Genomic DNA, 20,840 nt, shown 5'->3' with positions numbered 1-20,840 from the left:
GCTGAGAAATGGAGGTGAGGACACAAAGTATAATAATCAGGAGTTAACTGCATGTAAGTTCGGATCAAACTCTAAGTGTGATTGTTAAAGGTCAGCAAAGCCTGGAAGCAGATTCTGAGAAGGAAGGTAGAACACATAAGGTAGAGGAGCCATTGGCTACACTCACTGAGATCTATCCCTGCTTTTCTGGGGATCTTGGAGAACTATGAGATTACATCTAAGAATTGGGGCTGTGATCACCAGCACCATCATCATCATAGTTTGCACCATGTATTTGTACCTAATTTACATTCCAGAAAGTAAAAACCAAAACATGTGTGTGTGTATACATACACATATGCATATATACATATATAATACACACAGAGACACACACAGACACACATACATAATATATATAGATTACTGGTCCTATTCTTTTAATTTTATCTCACTTTCAAATAAACAAACTAAATCTCGGCATAGTTAGATAACTTGGTCAAAGGTACATAAGTAGTAAATAATGAAGCTGTTACTCAAAGCCTACTGTACAGTCTGTGTCCTTAATAACCAGACGCTGTCTCTGTTGCATCTCTTCCCCATTAGTATGAGAGACAATAAAATGCAGTGGGAGTTGCATAAAACCTAAAAGGAGTTTACCTTACCCTTGTCTCAAATAGTCATGATTATGGTTTATAGATAAAAGGGTAGGAGGATATGCGGAGGGGATTGACATATGGTAGTCCCCCACCCCTTATCTGTGGTTTCAGTTATTTTCAGGCAACCACGGTCCAGAAGCAGATAACCCCCCTTTGTACATAACACCAGAAGGTCAATAGTAGCCTAACACTATGTCACAGTGCTTACATCACTCACCTTACTTTATCTCATCACATAGGTATTTTTTCATCTCACATCATTATCATAAGAAGAAGGGTGAGTACAGTCTGATATGACATTTTGGAGAGAGACCACCTTTACATAACTTTTATTATAACGTATTGTTGTGATCATTCTATTTTATTTTTATTGTTGTTAAACTCTTACTGTGCCTAATTTAAAAGTTCACCTTTGTCGTAAATGTATGTATGGGGGAAAAAACCCATGGTATATATAGGGTTCGGTACTATCTGGTTTCAGGCATTCACTGAGGGTCTTAGAATGTATCCACCATGCATCAGGAGGGACTACTGTACTGTATTGGGTGAGCAGAGCTTGTCTTGTTCATTAGATATTGTACCTAACTTAAGATGCTACCCATACACCTGTATTCTGATTTTGTGTATGTAGAGATGGGGAAGCATATATAATCTACATCACTGTCTCCTGAGCTCAGACAGTCCAAGCTGGAAGGGTCCTTAGAGACCCCCTAGCCCTGCTCTCTTGTTCTGATAAATGACTTCCAAACTCTATTCCATGCTGAATAGAAACTTCTGCCAGTCTTTCCCAACTTCAGGCTCCCAGGCAGAGGACTTTCTCTTTTTTTGGAGTTCACAGTTCTCCCTATGGCTGTGCGCCCTGGTTGTATTTGGTTATGCATTATAGTTTATGGCTCTCTCACCTTTCCTGTCATTGCTGCAGTTACAAGCTATCTAAGGGCAGAAAGTCTGGCTTAAAACCTTTTTTCTCAATACTAGTAACTAACACAGAGGAATGCGTAGTTCTCAAAATTTATTGAATTGAATTTCATATAAGACTAAGTTCTAAAATATTAAGCAATTTGCCTAAGTCACGTATAGATTCATAGCAAGGACCAAGAAAGATTTCTCCTACTCATAATTTATAACAGTATTACCCTCATCTGGGATATTTCTCTCTGTCCCTTTGAATGAGGTATGTGAGGGGGTTGGCCCTTCTAACTACGCTCCTCTGAGCATGCTGTTATCATGCTCAGGTTATTCTTCAGCGTTGTTTTTCTGCTGTGTTGGCACCCCAACACAAGGATGTGTTTTTAAAATTTACTTAGCACAGCATCAAGCACAGGACTACTTTATTGCCTTCTGTCTTTGATGAAAAGATCAGAATGCTAATTCAGGAGAAGCTGAATTGATTTTTATACAATATTTTAAAAATTCATTATTGAAGCATAGTCGACATACGATGTTATAATAGTTTCAGGTATACAATATAGCAGTTCAATGATTCCATACATTACTCAATGTTCGTCACAGTAGTGTAGTCATCATCTGTCACCCTACAACATTATTACAATATTATTGACAATATTCCTTATGTTATACTTTGAAGCATCTCTGTGACTTATTTATCGTATAACTGGAAGTTTGTACCTCCTAATCCCCTTCCCCTATTTCACCCATCCCTCTACCCATCTCCCCTCTGGCAACCAACTATTTGCTCTCTGTGTTTAAGATTCTGAGTTTTTTTGTTATAGAGAACCAGTGACAGAATTGGAATTAGAATTTAGTTTAGTTTCGTTTTTTTTTTTTTAAGATTTTATCAATTTTAGAGATGGGAGGGCCGGGAAGTGGGAAGCAGAGGGAGAGGGACAAGCAGACTCCACCCTGAGCACAGAGCCTGACCCAGGGCTCGATCCCCCGACCCGGAGATCATGACCTAAGCTGAAACCAAGAGTCAGAGGATCAACTGACAGAGCCACCCAGGCAACCCTAGAGGTTTTTTTTAAGCTCGAACCATGTTGAACCATACCCTGAATAGTCTCAAAAAGAGCTTAAAACAAATATGTTATGAATATAAATGCTATGAACATAAGTGCTTTAAAAAGTAATGTCTACAACCAAAAAGACTTTGTGTGTGTGAGTGTGTGTGTGTGTGTGTGTGTGTGTGTATTTTACAAGTATGGAGAAAGAAAGATGTAGATGACATATTGTCGGCTTTGGAGAAAGAATGGTGGGCCTGGAAGAAATTTCAATTGGAAATTATTAACTTTTTTATTATATTTGTATTTGTGTGGTTTCCCACAAAAATTAATTTTAAAAATTTAAGAATTTTCATTGACTGAATTTGACCTTTGAACACATTATTTTCATCCAGGCTCATATATTCTGTTCCTTTATCCTAAGGAACAGAAATGACTCAGACTAGCACATGTAAATGAGATTTGCTATATTAATAAGTCAGCCATGAATGCATAGGACCCAGGGACAGGAGCACAAGTACAGCCTGGCTTTCTAGGAACTTAACCCAGAGGGTTAGCTCTGGATTCAAGAAGACTTTCAGAACTTCAGGAAAACCTGCATGAGCCTCACTCTTGTGCTCACTTTTAGCACTAGAGCCATATTCCCTAACTGTCCCACTACCAAGTGACAAATTCTTTCCAATTTTCTCAATTAAAATTCCTGAGAGGGAGAGAGAATTGGATTCACAAAGATAGTCTCTTGATGTGACACCTTATAAAACATTATTCCTTTTAGCATATGTGGACTACAAAGATATCTATCAGATGCCCACTCCTCTGATACAACCTGCTGCCTAGGAGATAGACTTCTGTGTTACAAACGTCATATGAATGTAGGAGGGATGGAGAAGCATTTGGCTAGCTCTTGCTTTTGGTAAACCATTCAGTATTTATTTTTCTTGTCTGTTTTGGCCCCTGCAGAAGAAATATTTTTACACATGTGCCTGACTTGTTATTTCTAGTTCTGTAGTTATTTCTTGGCTCTACTTCTTGCTTAACTATCATTACATTCTACTGAGATTGCTTCAGTAAAGAGCGTAACCATCATTAGACTGCAAGGTCTCTAAGGAATGGGATTATGATTGCTTAATGTGATATCCTAGGCATCTATCTAGCCAGCTCATAGAAGATCTTTAGCAAATATTATTTAAATGAAGAGATGGCCTCCAGGATAACCAGAGAATTCTTTGAATTTGTTAAGACAATTTCCAGGAGCCTGATTTTCTCCCCCTGTTAATCCATAACAGATACTTGTATTAGCGATTCTGCTGTACAACCTGGAGCCTAGCTGGACTTAAGGGTGTTGACATGATTTTGAGTATCTTGGAAATGGTTATGAATAGATGGCAGTGACTAGCAAGGTGGGGCCGGGGAAGCATGAATGAGGTGGGTGTGTGGGTAACTTGTTGGAATTGGTTGTGTAACATGAAAGGGAACCTCCTCATCTGGAAATGCAATGCAAAAGAAGGCTATGTAGATCCTATCTGTTCTGTCTCTGATCTGAAAGGCTCAGAAACAGCTGTCAAACCCTGCTTGGGACCGATTCATATCCTGCTTGTGATATGAATCCTAAGGGGGTGATACCCACACAATCACGGCATTGTTCCAAGCAACACAATAAGCTTGCCATAGCCTTGGGCTCTCACGCACTTTGTGACAGCTATGTACAGAGACACTGGAGCTGTCTGAGGAGCCATTTTCTTTCTGCATAGTTTTCAGGATACTTTTAAATGTCACCTATCAGAATTTAGTTTCTTCCCACGGTACCTTGCCTGTGAAAGAATTCTTCAGTGTGTATTTGGGTGGGAGGCATGACGTCAGTGTAAAGTCACAGACTGCCTAGAGGTCAAGACTCTCCTTTGTCCCTAAGCCCTGGTCATGCTAGGCCGTCAGTCTTCCTGTTCTCTAGCCTGTTAGGAAACATGTCAATAGTATGAAAGAACACAGAGCCTACATCTCTTTTAGCAAGAGTCATATAAAGGCAGTTCCCAGTAGCTTAAGTCAATGACATTTCATGAAGTATTTCAATTCTACAAATCCTTTTCAGGTCCATCTAACCTACACAGCTTATATATTAGAGATAAGAAAGTAAAAGGACTGGGGTAGAGGTAAAAAGATGTGATTATTTTTAAAGATTGTACACAATTATTGCTAAGTGGTAGTGAATTTAATTTTCCATTTGAGAGAGCAGCCAGCACGAGTGGGGGGAGGGCAGAGGGAGAAGCAGACTCCCCACTGAGCAGGGAGCCTGACACAGGGCTCAATCCCCAGGATCCCAAGATTATGACCTGAGCTGAAGGCCGACACTTAACTGCCTGAGCCACCCAGGTGCCCCAATATGGGTATTTTAAAGGAAATTTGACCCCTCTGCCTCAACATTCTGAAGAAATAATTACACTTAATATCAACAATTATTTATTTCCCAATAGCTTTGTGGTAAAGAGCATAACTTTTTGTGTCATAAAAAACTGGGTTTGAATGCATACTTGAATACTTACTAGCTGTGAGATCTTGGCTTAGGGGTAAGCGCCCCAGTTTCCTCACATGGATAATCAAATATACCTTGCATGTTTCCTGTGAGGATTAAATACATTGAAGCAAAGTATCGAGGACAGTCCCTAGTATGGTGATTGCTCAATAAATAGTAGTTCATAATAAAATTCCATGTGGAGAGTATTGTCTTACCTAGGCCCACCTGTCTGCCACCTTAGTCTTATCCAGGCTTTTATAGAGCTTTTGATTGATGCGAGCCTGCAGAGAAACATTGAACCAGGGCTTGCTTCCCACCAAATACTAGACACCAACACTGGCAATGATCTAGGGAGACAAGGCCTTACTGAAGCATTGACTTTGACCCCATCATGGCTGGTGCCAGTGTCTCACAGTAAAATGTGGTGTTACCCACTCTCTGCCTCGATTTGGTTTGAATGACTTAACAGATACACCCACAGATGTCTGTCAGGCTTGGAAATACGTGTTACCACATGCCCTGTGTACCACTATAAAGAACCTTCTTTCTTGCCATTTGAATTTGTCTTAAGTTGTTCTAAGTGTTTACTGACATTGGTGTTATGATTTTATTCATCAGCTTTGTGAAGTTCTAGCTACTGTGTCTTAGTTTCCCAACTGTGAAACTCGTTAGATATTAAGCACTAACTCCAGTCATTTCCAACCCTGAATTAACTAACTGGCTTCCATTCTCTAAATGTCTTAGTATATAAACCAAGGACTTTAATTGTGAGGTGATGTATTTTACTAACTACCTTATTCTTATGAGGCTATATATGGCACAGTTTAGTGGTTAAAAGCATAAGCAGATTTTTCAGGTTCTAATCCCAGAACTCTCACTTACTATGAATGTGACCTAAGACAAGTTACTGAACCCCTCTGAACCTCAAGTTACTCATCTTCATAGACTGTTTATATGGATTAAATGAGTTCATATGTGTATTAAAAACAGTTTCTGAAACATACTGCTACAGGAGTGTTACCTGTTACAATTACTGTTGCGTGTGTAAAATAGGCTGCCTCCTTCTTTTCTAGGAAAGAGCACTGATCAAATTGTACTTACAGTTCTGTTGTATTCAGTTCCAAAATCTCAAAGGTGCTTGTCTTGATCTCCCTGATTACAAGTGGGACTGGAGGTTAGGCTGGCACCTGCAGAGCTAAGAATGGTGGAATCTTCTTGTACTCAGAGCTGTGGGTTTGCTGGGTACAAGGCAGCATGACGTGTTGAGTGTAATTGGAATGTTAGAGAATAGGATTCACACAAGTCACAAAAACAAGTTTGGCATGTGAACTGGTGTGAGAAAAGTGATGGAGGAGAGAAAACAGTCATGTGCATTGTAACAGGGAATTTTTATGGAATGGTATCAGGGGCTAGTCCCAGGGAATTTTTAATGTGGCATGGGGGTGGGTTAACTACATTGAAAGAAGAAGGGGCAGAGCACCCATGCTGAACTACCAATTCTTTTCCCTATTTGTTTAATTTGACATTTCCCTTAGTTCACCTACTGGGAAGTTTTGACACATTCTAATATATTCCTGAGATAGGAAACACTTTCCCTTGGCTATTCCTCTGGTCCACTAAATCAGGTTCTACGTTTGTCGTGATATTCATGGAGATTCAGGACTTCTTCAAACAGTAGTTAAGCATTTGTAGATGAGGAGAATTTTGAATCATATTTTGCAATAATAGGAAAATAATAATTCATGGATTAACAGATTTCAAAAATTACTAAAAATTAATCTGTTGTTTGTGCTGCTATAATTTAACATATACTGTGCTGAATGTTACAGTTCTTTGTATCTATCATCTTGATCCTTAGGTCAACCAAATAAAAGGTAAATATTTTATTAGATTTTTTTTCATATGATCGATGTACTCCTCAGAGAGATTATATTATTTGCTACAAGATACTCTGTGTACTGACTGGATTAAAAAGGGTCATGCTGAAATAAGTAGGGGACAAGAATGAAGCCAGCGGGCCTGGTTAGGAGGCTACAGCAGCTCTAGATAAGACGTAATTATAGCTTAGACTAAAGTGGAAACAGTGAAGATGATGAGAAATTGTGAGATCCTGGATACATTTGAAGGTAGAACTAATAGGAATTCCTGAAAGAATGGGTGGGGGTTAGGCAAGAAGGTAAGGAATCAAGAGGGAATCTAAGTATATTGGCTTGAAGAAGTAGACAATTGAAATTGCCACAACTGAGATGGGAAAAGCTGCAGGGGATGTGGGTGTAGAGAGAAAGAACAGGAGTTCTGCTTGGGACCTGTTAAGTTTGAGATGGATATTCAACATCCAAATGGAGATGTCAGGTAAACCATCTGAAAGTCAGAAGCGAAGTCTTGGGTGGAGACAGAAATTTAGGACTCTGGCACAAAGATATTTTTAAAGACACAAGCCTTCAAATCACCGTAGGGAGTGAGTATAGATAGAAAAGAGAAGAGGATCAAAGACGGAGCCATGGGCCACACGTCTTAGAAACTGGGGGAAGAGGAGGAATCTACAAAGTGGAATGAGAAAGAATGGCCAGTGGATAGGAGGGAGAAAAAAGACTGTGGTGGCCTGGAAGCGAAGTGCACAAAGTGTGTCAAGGAGAAGGGGGGTGTTTAACTGCGTCAAAATGCTGCTGTAGATCAAGATGAAGAGTGGCAGTTAATCGTTTTGACTTAATAACATAGAGTTCATTAGTGACCTTGAAAGGAATTGGTGGATATGTGGGACTCTGGGAAACAAAGGCCTGACTGGAATAGACTTAAGAGAAAGTGGAAGGGAAATATTTGGAGTCACTAAGGGAAGGGGGAAGAGATATACTACTGGAATTACAAGGTTGTTTATTTCTACAGAGATGGGGGGGGTTGTATGTGAGAGTGGGAGTTTGACCTTGATCTCGTGATCAGTTCATTATGACACATCATCCTGACACTTGTACAGATTGGACCAGCATGTTCATTTTTTCTTCCCTCTTTTAACCACCACTGAAGAAGTCACCGTATAGTTGTACACTATGTCACTATTCCATCCTAAATGGAGATATTGTGTTCTGAATTTATCATATTATGGTGGACTGTAGAAAGCTCTCTGACAGAAAGGAAACAACCAATCTGTCCACTGTCAGTGTTCCTCTGATTGGGGAAGTGAAAATAATTTTTCCAGAAAATGGAGCCTAACCGGTCATCTAAGTAAGATTGAGGACTGCTCTGTAGCCTCTGAGACTACTATCACGAGCTGGAGTTTGCTGTCAGGGGATTGAAGGATCAGGAGAAGGATAGTCTGGAATAGTGTTGAGTCTATTAGTGGAAGATGAGGGGAAAAATAAGCATCTAAGACTATTGCTTATGACCGTGTTCCCTAAAATAAAGAATAAAGATCTAGAGAGTAGAAAACAGCTATACATATATGCTAACAGATGAGCAGACACTGTTCAGGAAGGCAGTTGTTATTTGAGGATTTGATTATGTCATTGTGGCAGGTGACCTTTATGGGCCATTGACTGGCCACTTTACTAATGTCGGGATTAAAGCTCTTCTTTTTTCTCATTAAATGGATTTAAATTTTGAGAAGTGTTGCCCTATATGTTTAAAGGGTGTTCATCAGATTACAAACCCTTTGGGAGAAAGATCAGTTATTGTTGTTTTTCTTTCGTGAAATGCCAATTTACCTAATCAGGGGTTCTTAAGTTATTGTACTTTCTATCAAAATTTCTGATTGGTCCTCTCAACATGTGATGAACAGTAAGAGATGGCAACTGGGCTGGTAATCTGATAATTGGGAAGAAATCTTCAGTTGTCTTGGCAGTTATTAGGGAGTGTCATGGGTGATTTTTAAGATTTTTTGTTTGTCATGTTTTCTACCTGAAGAGATTTTATTTCTCACCAAGACTTAAAAAAAGACCCAAAACCTTCATACCTTATGCCCTTTATTTTGTGGTCAAGGTCATAATTTTGGGTTCCATGTTCCTTGCATATCAGGACAAATTAGCATTTATGAATCAGCCTGGGCTCATGATACCTATTTATTCTAAAGACTGTAACTATTATATAAAGTGATAAATTAATGAACTGCTAATTTTATTTAAGCTATTATTTTCTACTTCCATCTCTCAGCATTTCATTGATTCAGTCAACAAATATTAAAATACTAAAAGAAAACCCCCAAGTCCTTAATGGTTATCTACATTTTACATAGTATAAATGTACCATTCCTTACTTTTTAAACTTATTTTCTATTGATAAATACTTGGATTGTTTCCAATTTTTACTACTAAAAACAATGCTGTAATGAATAACATTGCAAATGTATCTGTTTTATTTTTTTTATTTTTAGGAATTGTATATGTTTTACATTTATTAATCCTTTATTACATGCCTTTTAAATAGTTTCTTTCCAGATTTTCACCCCGCCCCTTGACTGCTTATCTTTATTAGGTCTAATTGGTAGCATAGACTAATCTCTGATACAAACAACATCAAAACTATCCAAACTGTGATTACCACTAAAATTTCCATAACAGCCAGCTAAATAATACACATTCAGAACAAACGTTCTACTAATGCACAGCTCTAACTCTGTCTCTATACCAGTTGATGTGCCTAGTGTTCTATATTGTGCTAGTGGCGTAATTTGGGGGTCTTCTTTCATTTGTTTAAAAGAATTTTAGGAAAAGCCCAGAATCTATTAATCCTGAGAGGGCATGTCTCTCGGAGATGTTGTGAAAAATGATTTATAATGTAAAGTTTGAAGCTCTTAGAGAATAATGTGTTTTTAGAATTAAAAAAAATGGTGTTATGAATTCAAACATTAATATGGTTATTATTTTAATATGTTAATAATATAATATTTTAATGGTCAGTTCACCATTTCTCATGTTGCTATCCTAATTAAGCCTTCCATTTATATTTTTAATCTTATATACTCAAGTTTCTGGGCTGACACCTGTAAGAGATGGTCATGACTAAGTTACACTGTCCTCTTCCCCTCATTGTGCAACACTTTCATTGTTAATGAAGAAGTATATGAACTTTAACATGATCAAATATTCATCAGATTCTATCAGAGCTATTATGTGTGTAATTTGGTCTGCCTTTTCATACAGTGAATCCAAGGGTTGGTGGAGTGATGGGTTAGTAGAAGCAAAATCTTCATAGAAAGTATACCCAATATGCTATCTTCCCGTTTTACTTACTCCAAAGGTCATTAAAGCTAGGAGTAGTGTTTGGATTATTTGTCATTGAATGCTTTCCAGGGTGAAGGTAACCGGAGGCTGAGAAAGAGATCAGGGACAATGGGATGATGACTTTTTCTTCCCCTTTGCTCTCATAAGCATGTGATACCCAAGCACTATAAGTTTGGTTCAGGGACCAAGCAAATGTCATGCCTGTAAACCTTCTTAAATGCAAGTCTCCAGGGCATAAATTATATAAATTCTTTCTGAATAGTAATATAAGCCAAGGTGTAAGGGAGCTGTGGCAAAGCACAAAAAAAGTCTTACCAGACTCTGCACAGACAGTTACATTGTTACCATGTCCCTTCTGTGAGATTGAGTGGGGCCAACCCAAGAATGCTGCACTGATACACTTTATCTGTTATTGGTTTCCTTACTTGCACTAAATTTTAGAATATTTCCTAAATATTAAATCAAGAATCTATGTGAGCAGTCCTTTTTTTTTTTCTTACCCAAGATCAAACTCACCTGAAATGCTGAATTGATATTTGAGGAAGTTGCATTGTTTCACCTAGGATCAATTTTAAACCTGATTTTAAGTTTTTGAATCGGGTACTATAGTAGTGATTTTCCATCTCCTTTTCCTCTTTAGTAACAAATCTATATAATTTGGAATGCCATTAGGGCCCTTTAGACTACAGTTCCCAGTCTTACAGGAAGTAGTAGCCATATTACTAAGTCTGACCATTGAGAAGAAAAATGAAATTATTAAATGCGGCTTCCAGGAAGGTTAAGAAAAAACAAAAGCAAGCTTTTGCACACATAGTCTCTGTGATTCATTCCTATGGCCTGGAATGTAGATGCAATGGATGGAGCTCCAGGGGCGCCTGGGTGGCGCAGTCATTAAGCATCTGCCTTCGGCTCAGGGCGTGATCCCAGTGTTCTGGGATCAAGCCCCACATCAGGCTCTTCTGCTGGGAGCCTGCTTCTTCCTCTCCCACTCCCTCTGCTTGTGTTCCCTCTCTCCCTGGCTGTCTCTGTCAAATAAATAAATAAAATCTAAAAAAAAAAAAAATGGATGGAGCTCCAGCAGCTATTCTAATCAATGAGATTAAAAACCACATACTGAAGATGGTTTGAATAAAACCCAAACCTATGTCTTGGAGGACCACAGAGCTGATAATCGTCTCTGGACTGCCTAGCTCCAGAGTTCTTTTACGTGAGGAAGAAATAAAACTACACCTTGTGTAAGCCGTTTTTAAGTTTTCTTTTATATGGAACTTTCTTGTTTTTTTTATTGCAAACCAGAAACAAGGTAGCCAAAAGACAGAAACGTATTTAGTTCAGGAGACGCTGTAATTTTTCCTTTACCATTCATCTATTAAATATACCCTCCTGAATACATATGCCATTGCCTAACTAAGAAAATGGATTCAATGTCTTAGCACCAAATATGGGAGAAAGGCTGCTTCTGCAGTTGCGTTTTTAACTTGTGGCTCTACTTTCTGAGTTCCTGGGCCTATTTTAATTACTTTTGAAATACCTAGCACAACCAACAATAACATCTACTTTCTACATTAATCTTCTCTCATTTTTCTTATCTAATTTCCATGTGCAGTGATGTCTAAGAATACATCTGCAGCCAATAATTGATTCGTTATTCACTTTTGACACTGGCTAGGTAACCAGCCACTGATGAACCCAGTAATTCCCCACCTCCTAGAAAGTATAAAAACTGAGCCACACAAAAACTCTGGGGTTGTACATGTGTATTGCTGGGGCCAGTGGCACATAACTTGCTTAATCATCAGAGGCCCAGCGTCTTCTTTATCCTGTGGCTATGCTACAGATGGAACCATATACCAGGTCCTGAGGGAACTGCCTGTCACCAGTGGGAGTGCACCGGGGACTGGATGGATCACTGTTGGATGCACAAGGAACATCTGGAAAAACTGCTGGGGAAATGCCTTACCAGTTCGTTATCTCTACTACTGTGTTATTTTCAATGACTTTGACAAATTCTGTTTCCTTTTGTATTTTCTTTCATATTGACAACCTGAAGTTAAAATTAAGAAGTTCCACAGTTTAGCATGGAGAATAGAAGTTAAACAATAGCTAAGGGTTTCCAGGGAAGATGGCAGGGTAGGAGGATCCTAAGCCCACCTTGTCCCACAGATAAAACTAGATAACACCCGCATCAGTAAATAACCCGGAAAGCAACCTGCAGACTGGCAGAACAGACTCTCCACAGCTATAACTGTAGAGAAGCGGCCACGTCAAAGAGGATAGGGAGGGCAGAGACATGGTCAGGAGCTAAATGTAACCACAGGAGGGAGGGACACCATGAGCATTGAGAGGGGAAAGAAACAGATACATCACACACCCCAGGCAGAGGGAACCTACCCAGGGAAAGACAAATCCCCAAAATATTTGGCTTTGAAAATCAGAAGAGCATAATTTTTGCAAGTTTGTATAATCAGTGGGTCTTAACATTTGGAATTTTAAAAATCAGCAGGCTTGGCTCCGATAGAGCCCGGAAGGCAAGAGAAAACTGAGTCCCCACCCTTAAAGAGATAGCACAACGAATACCTTTACTGAGATACAGCATAAAGAGGTAGTTCAGAAAATCACTTGCAGTATATAGGGGGGATATTTATTTATGAAACTCAGCATGTGCTGGGAGAGCAGAGATCATTGGGAGACTTCTGCAGAAACAGAGGAGCTGACAGGTACCTATTTCCTGCACCCCCTCCCCCCAGTCTAGACACACATCTATGGGAACCAGTATGGCACCAACATTCTCCAACTAACTTCCTACCAGCACACCCTGCCCCCATGCTCTTCTATGGATCAGTGCCCTCCAACCCACCAGCCTAGCAGGAGTTTTAGGTGCCTGCAGATCCCCTATGGCAGCTACCAGTGCAAATCTTGCTGGCATCATTATTCTGCAAACCTGCCCCCTGCAATATACCCTTGGCCTGGAGCCCATCCAAAGTGGTGTCACAAGCCTGTCAGTGTGCAAGCAGCCCTGACAGGGGCCAGTACTACTCCAAAGTGACTCCTGCCCTGGGGAGAGAGGAAGATAACCATTCACACTGGTCCAACTGTCACCCTAGCAGCAGGTTGGGAACCAATAGCTGGCCTGAGTGAAGGCTCTGCACACCAATGAAAGCTTCTCAGGAACCAATACAAGGAAAGTGCCCTAAACTTCAGTGCTATTGAATCTCTGGTAAATACCTGGTCTATTTCAAATCAAGCCCAAGAAAGCCCCAGACTGGCCCACTAACAACAAAGACCAAACTGTGTCCACAATAGGCAAAGAGAGCCATTGAAGACAGCTGGACTGAAGGCGAATGTGGTTCAGCCACAATAGAAGGGTGCATGCAACACACATAGGAGATACCACTGAAGGGCCAGGTTCTGGTGAATAGGGGATGCTGTACTGTAGGGCATTACAGGACCTCTTCTTCATAAAGCTACTTCTTTTAAGGGCAGCATGCAGCTAACTTTCCTAACATATAAGAACAGACACAAAAATGAAGAGACAGAGGAAAATGTCCCAAGCGAAATAACAGGACAAAATTGAAGCAAGAGACCTAAATGAAACAGAGATAAGCAATACGTCTGATAGAAAATTTAAAGTAACAATCAAAGATACTCCCTGAACTTTAGAAAAGAGTAGAGGATCTCAGTGGGGCCCTCAACAAAGAGACAGAAAACATACAAAAGAACCAGTCAGAGATGAAGAACTCAATAACTGAAATTTATTTTTTTTAAGATTTATTTATTTTAGAGAGAGAGAGAGTGCACATGAGTGGGGGTAGGGGCACAAGGAGAGAATCTTCAAGCCTTCTTCCCCACTGAGTGCAGAGCCTAATGCAGGGCTCCATCCCATGACCCACGAGATTATGACCTAAGCCAAAATCAAGTGTCAGATGCTCAATGGACTGAGCCACACAGGTGCCCCAATACCTGAAGTTTAAAATATACTAGAGTGAATAAACGGTAGCCTAGAGGAAGCAGAAGAATGGATCAGATACCTGGAAGATAGGGTAATGAAAAGCAATTAAGTAACAAAAGAAAGAAAAAGTAATAAAAAAATTAGAATAGACTTAGAGAACTCACTGATACCATCAAGTGTAATAATATTTGCATTATAGAATCCCAGGAGGAAAAGAGCAAAAACACTGAACAGAAAATTTCAAGAAATAATAGCCGAAAGCTTCCCTAATCTACGGAAGGAAACAGAAATCCAGATCCAGGAGGCACAGACAGCCCCCAACATCAACCCAAGGAGATCCACACCAAGAAACATAGTAATTAAAATGGCAAAAAGAAGTGATAAAAAAAATTAAATCAGCAAGAGAAATGAAAACACATGCAAGAGAAAATCCATAGGGCTCATTTTTCAGGAGAAACATTGCAGGTCACAAGATAGTAGCATAATGTATTCAAAGTGCTGAAAGGGAAAAAAAAAAAAAAACTGCAGCCAAGAATACTCTATCCAGCAAGGCTATCATTCAGAAAAGAAGTAAAGAGTTTCCCAGAGAGACAAAAGTTGAAGGAATTCATGACCACTAAACCAGCCTTACAAGGAATATTAAAGGGACTTTTTGAGTGGAAAAGAAAGACCATGAAGAGAAGTAAGAAGTGTAGGAAGCACAAAAGCAGTAAAATTAAGTATATTTATAAAAATCAGAGGATTCACAAAATAAAAGGGTATAAGGTATGACAGCATATACCTAAAATATGGGGTGGGGAGAGAAAAGAATGGATTAAACTTAAGGAACCAAAACTTAATATAGACAACTATATGTATAAGATGTTATATATAAACCTACTGGTAGCCACATACCAAAAACCAATAATAGATATGCAAAAAACAAAGAGAAAGGAATCCAAGTATATCACTAAAGAAATCCAACAAACCATGAGAGAAGAGAGCAAAAGAATGAAGAACTACAAAACAACCATAAAACAAGTAAAAAAAAAAAAAGATGTATAGACCTATCAATAGTTATTTTGAATGTCAGTGGACTAAATGCTCCAATCAAAAGAAATTGGATGAGAGCATGGACAAAAAGCAAGACCCATCGATAATCTGCCTACAAGAAACTCATTTCATACCTAAAGACATGCCGATTAAAAGTAAGGGGATGGAAAGCTATTTATTATGCAAATGGGAGTGAAAAGAAAGATGGGACAGCAATATTTCTATTGGGCAAAATAGATGGTAGAACAAAGACCATAACACGAGACAAAGAAGGTCACTTTTGTATATAACCTTATATATAATATTATATTTACATATTTATATATTACATATATTATTATATATTATATTATATATGATTATATATATAATATATAATATATATGGTAATATAATATGTAATATAAGTTTATATATATATATATATATATATATATATATATATATATATATATAAAGGGGACAACCTAACAAGATATAACAATTATAAATATTTATGCACCCAACATGGGAACACCCAGATGCATAAAGCAGCTAATAATAAACATAAAGGAACTAATTGATAGTAATACAATAACAGGGGACTTTAACACCCCATTTACATCAATGGACAGATCATCTAAACATAAAGTGAAAAAAAAATAGTGACTTTGAATAATACACTGGACCAGATGGATTTACCAGATATATTCAGAACATTCCATCCTAAAACAGCAGAATGCACATTCTTTTCAAGTGCACATGGAACATTCTCCAGAAGAGATCATATTTTAGGCCACAAAGCAAGTCTCAACAAATTAGAGACCACAATGATCTTTTTTGACCACAGTGATATGCAATTAGAAATCAACCACAAGGAAAAATCTGGAAAGATCACTAATACATAGAAATTAAAAAACTTGCTACTGGACAATGAATGTGTAGAACAAGAAACCAAAGAGACAATTTAAAAAATACATGGAGGCAAATGAAAATGAAAACAGAATGGTCCAAAATCTTTGGAATGTAGCAAAAGTTGTTCTAAAAGGAAGTTTATAGCAATACAGGCCTACTTCCAGAAGCAAGAAAAATCTCAACCTAACTTTACACCTAAAGGACTAGAAAAAGAAGAATAAACAAGACCCCAAACCAGTAAAGGGAGGAAATAAAAAAAGATTAGAGCAAAAATAAATGAAATTTAAAAACTAAAAAACAATAAAACATCAATGAAACAAGAAGCTGGTTCTTTGAAAACATCAAAAAACCTGATAAACCTTTAGCCAGACCCATTACAAAAACAGCGTACTTAAATCCTAAATGAAAGAGAAGAAATAACAACCAATACCACAGAAATATGAAGGATTGTAGGAGAATATTATGAAAAATTACATGCCAACAAATTGGAAGACCTAGAAGAAATGGATAAATTCCAAGAAACCTATAACCTCTCAAAATTCAATGAAGAAATAAAAATTTAAACAGACTGATCACCAGAAATGAAATTGAATCGGTAATCAAAAAATTCCAAACAAAAGTACGGGACCAGACAGCTTCACAGGAGATTTATACCAAACATTTAAAGAAGAGTTAATACCTATTCTTCTCAGACTATTCCAAAAAACAGAAGAGGAGAAGCAGAAAAGCTTCCAAATTCATTTTATGGGGCCATTGCCCCTATACCAAAACCAGATAAAGACCCTAGAGAAGAAAAATATAGACCAATGTCTCTGATGAACATAGATTTAAAAATCCTCCTCTACAAAATATGAGCAAACAGAATCCAACAATACATTCAAAAATCGTTCACCTCAATCAAGTAGGATTTACTCCTCGAATGTAAGGGTAGTTCAATATTTGCAAATCAATCAACACAATACATCACATCAACAAGAGAAAGGATAAAAACCACATGATCACTTCAATAGATGCAGAAAATGCATTTATATAATATCCATTCACACACAGAGTGGGTTTACAGGGAACATACCTCAATATAATAGAGACCACATATGACAAACCCACAGCTAACATCATATTCAATCTGAAAAACTGACAGCTTTTCCTGTAAGGTCAAGAAAAACACATGAATGTGTCCTCTCTCATCACTTTTATTCAACATAGTACTAGAAGTCCTAGCAATAGCAAACAGACAAAAAAAGAAAAAGAAAGAAAAAGAGAAAGAATTCAAAACAGGAAGGAAGAAGTTTGCAGATGACATGATACTATGTATAGAAAAACCTTAAGACTCCACCAAGAAACCACAAGAACTGATAAATGAATTCAGTAAAGTCACAGGATACAAAATCAATATACGCAAATCTGCAGCATTTGTATTCACTAATAATGAAGTAGCAGAAAGAGAAATTAGGAAAACAATCCCATTTACAATTGCACCAAAAAATAATAAAATCCCTAAGAATAAATTAACCCAAGGAAATGAAAGATGTATACACTTAAAACTGTAAAACATTGATGAAAGAAATTGAAGACAACCCAAACAAATGGAAAGACATTTCACGTTCATGGATTGAAGAATCAATATTGTTAAAACGTCCATACTACATAAGCAATCTACAGATTTAGTGCAATCTCTATCAAAATACCAACAGCATTTTTCACAGAACAAGAACAAACAATTCTAAAATTTCCGTGGAACTGCAAAAGAACCTGAATAGTGAAAGCAATCTGAAAAAGAAAAACAAAATTGGAGGCATCACAATTCCAGATTTCAAAATACACTACAGAGCTGTAATTATCAAAACAGTATGGTACTTGCACAAAAATAGACACATAAGTCATGGAAAAAATAAAAGTCCAACAATAAATCCACAATTATGTGATCAGTTATATTCTACAAAAGAGGTAAGGATAGGCATTGGAAAAAGTCTCCTCAACAAATGGTGTTGGAAAAATGATATCTACATACAAAAGGTTGAAACTGGACCACTTTTTTCAACACACACAAAATAAACTCAGAATGGACCAAAGATTTTAATGTGAAACCATTACTGTTGTAGAAGAGAGAAAGGCAGTAAGTCTCTTGACATTGACCATAGCAACAGTTTTCTAGATATGTTTCCTGAGGAAACAAGTGTTGGTGAGGATGTGGAGAAAAAGGAACACCTGTGCACAGTTGGTGGGAATGTAAATTGGTGCAGCCACTGTGGAAACAGTCTGGAGGTTCCTCTAAGAGTAAAAAATAGAACTACCATATGATCCAGCAATTATTTCACTACTGGGTATTTACCCAAGGAATACAAAAACACTAATTTGAAAATGTATGTGCACCTCTAGGTTTATTGCAGCATTATTTACAATAGTCAAATTATGGAAGCAGCCCAAGTGTCCATTGATAGATGAATGGATAAGGAAGAAGATATTACACACACACACACACACACACACACACACACACACACACACACAAATGGAATATTAGCCATTAAAAAAATGAGCTCTGCCATTTGCAATAACATGAATGGATCTAGAGAGTAAAATGCTAAGTGATATAAGTCAGTCAGAGAAAGACAAAGACCATATGTTTTCACTTTTATGTAGAATTTAAGAAATAAACCAAGAAAAAGGAGACAAAAAAGAGACTCTTAACTATGGACAACAAATCATTGGTCACCAGAAGGGAGGTGGGTGGGGTGATGAGTAAAATAGTTGAAGCGGAGTAAGAGTACCCTTATCATGAAGAGCACTGTTGTTGAGTCACTATATTGTACAAACACCTGAAACTAATATAACTGTATATTTGCTGGAATTGAAATTTTTTTTAATCATTAAAAAAAAAAAAAACAGCTAGTACTAAACTTTCTAGCACCCATGACTAGAGAAAGTATGAAAAGACCTTCTTGGCCTGGAAATACCTGATGGGCGGCTAAATTACTCCATGTGGTTGGTTGCACACCATGTGCATCCATGTGTGTATTTGTGTTTGCATGTGTGTGTCTTTTGTCTTTGTCTTTCCATTTGTATCTGAAGATGTCTTTTCAATTTTTTCCTCTGTATACGCCTTTCCTTTTTTCTATTTTTCTCTAGCTATCTGTTCCCCTGTGAAGTTCAGGGTATATTTATATTTATGAATTATTATTCTAAACCCTTTTCTCTAAATTTCTCTCCTGTGTGAACAATAGCTCTCTAATTTTGTACTCTCTTTGCCCATCTCCTTCATATCTTTTTATTCTGTCTACTGACCACAAGGTCATAGAACTAAAGTACAATATGACTTTTCTTTTTCCAAAAACAAACAAACAAATGAAGATTTTCAGTTCAAAATAGTTGTCTTAACACATGTTACCTTTTGTTCCTCTCCAAGTTTTAATAACATTCAGTAATATAAAAATAATACTTCATTGGCATCACTGAAGAGCTAGATGGGGTGTTATTTTCAGACCAAACAATTGAGTGATGTCTGTAAGATAATCAGTTCCAAAATGTGTTTTTAAATTTTTTAAATAGAACTCTAAAGTTATCCGGGGTCAAGAAAGTGCAGGCTGAGAAAAAGAGATGGCGATCAAGATTTGGCTATATAATGGCTTTATCAGTACCTCTTGTTAGATGAGCTGGTTCCATTATTTTTCAAGTATAAACTGGAATACACCTCACTTGCCAAATACATTTGTAGTCCTAATGCAAGAGATTCCAAGAATGAGTACTCAGGGCTATCAAAATAGGCCAGGTCTCCATCCCACTCAGAGCTGCTAAGAGGAAAAAGAAGCTGATAACCAGAAGAGTAATTGCCAACACTTGTTAAAGAAACCCCAGTAAATTTATGTGCTCCCTTTCACCTCTTGCACAAGCACATCATGGCTCAGGTTCTTGTAATCAGAATCTTCATTCTCTTCTATTGGAAGAGCTATTTTCACTTGGAGTTAGGACATATACATGATTTCCTAACACACAAGTTAGGAAAGCTAAGAGCATGAAGGAGGCCACACCACATGCAGTAAAAAAAAAAAAAAAAAAAAAAAAAAAAATTAAAATATTAAGGGAAACTGTTGGTGATGGGAACAAATGGTTAAATTAATATAAATGTAATTATTACAAATATTTGAAGACATGACAAAGTGCATTAAATCTACTGAAAAACAATAACATTGCTGTAAAAAAAGGGAAGTTCTCTAAATTCATGAAACTTAGACTCACACATTGATTTAAAAGAAGCTGTAATAGGTAAGCTTAATACCAGAATATACACAGCCAATGTATGAATTGGTGAAATAAAAACAAAACCACTAAATTATTCTAGAATTTTTTAAAAGGTAAAAGAAAAAATGCAAAAGAAACATTAGGAGACAGAAAATACAGTAGCTTCATTGTGAGTCAAAGAAAAGTTTTAGAAAAGACAGAGGGGAAGTAATAGTTGAAAATATTATAGAAGAAACCATTCCTGAACTGAAGATAGATTTGCCTTAAGATTTAAAGAATTTTTTGGGTATCAATTAAAAAAGGGAGGGGGGAATACCTAGAATTTCCCTGGTGAAATTTCAGAATACCATCATAGAAAATCCTATCCTTAAAAAAAAAAAAAAAAAAAAAAAAAAAAAAAAAAAAAAA

The sequence above is a fragment of the Ursus americanus genome, chromosome 1 (assembly GCF_024610735.1).
Source record: "Ursus americanus isolate L20-20 chromosome 1, mUrsAme1.1.p, whole genome shotgun sequence".
Lineage (NCBI taxonomy): Eukaryota > Metazoa > Chordata > Mammalia > Carnivora > Ursidae > Ursus > Ursus americanus.
The sequence above is the reverse complement of the archived record's forward strand: the minus strand, read 5'-3'. Positions refer to the sequence as shown.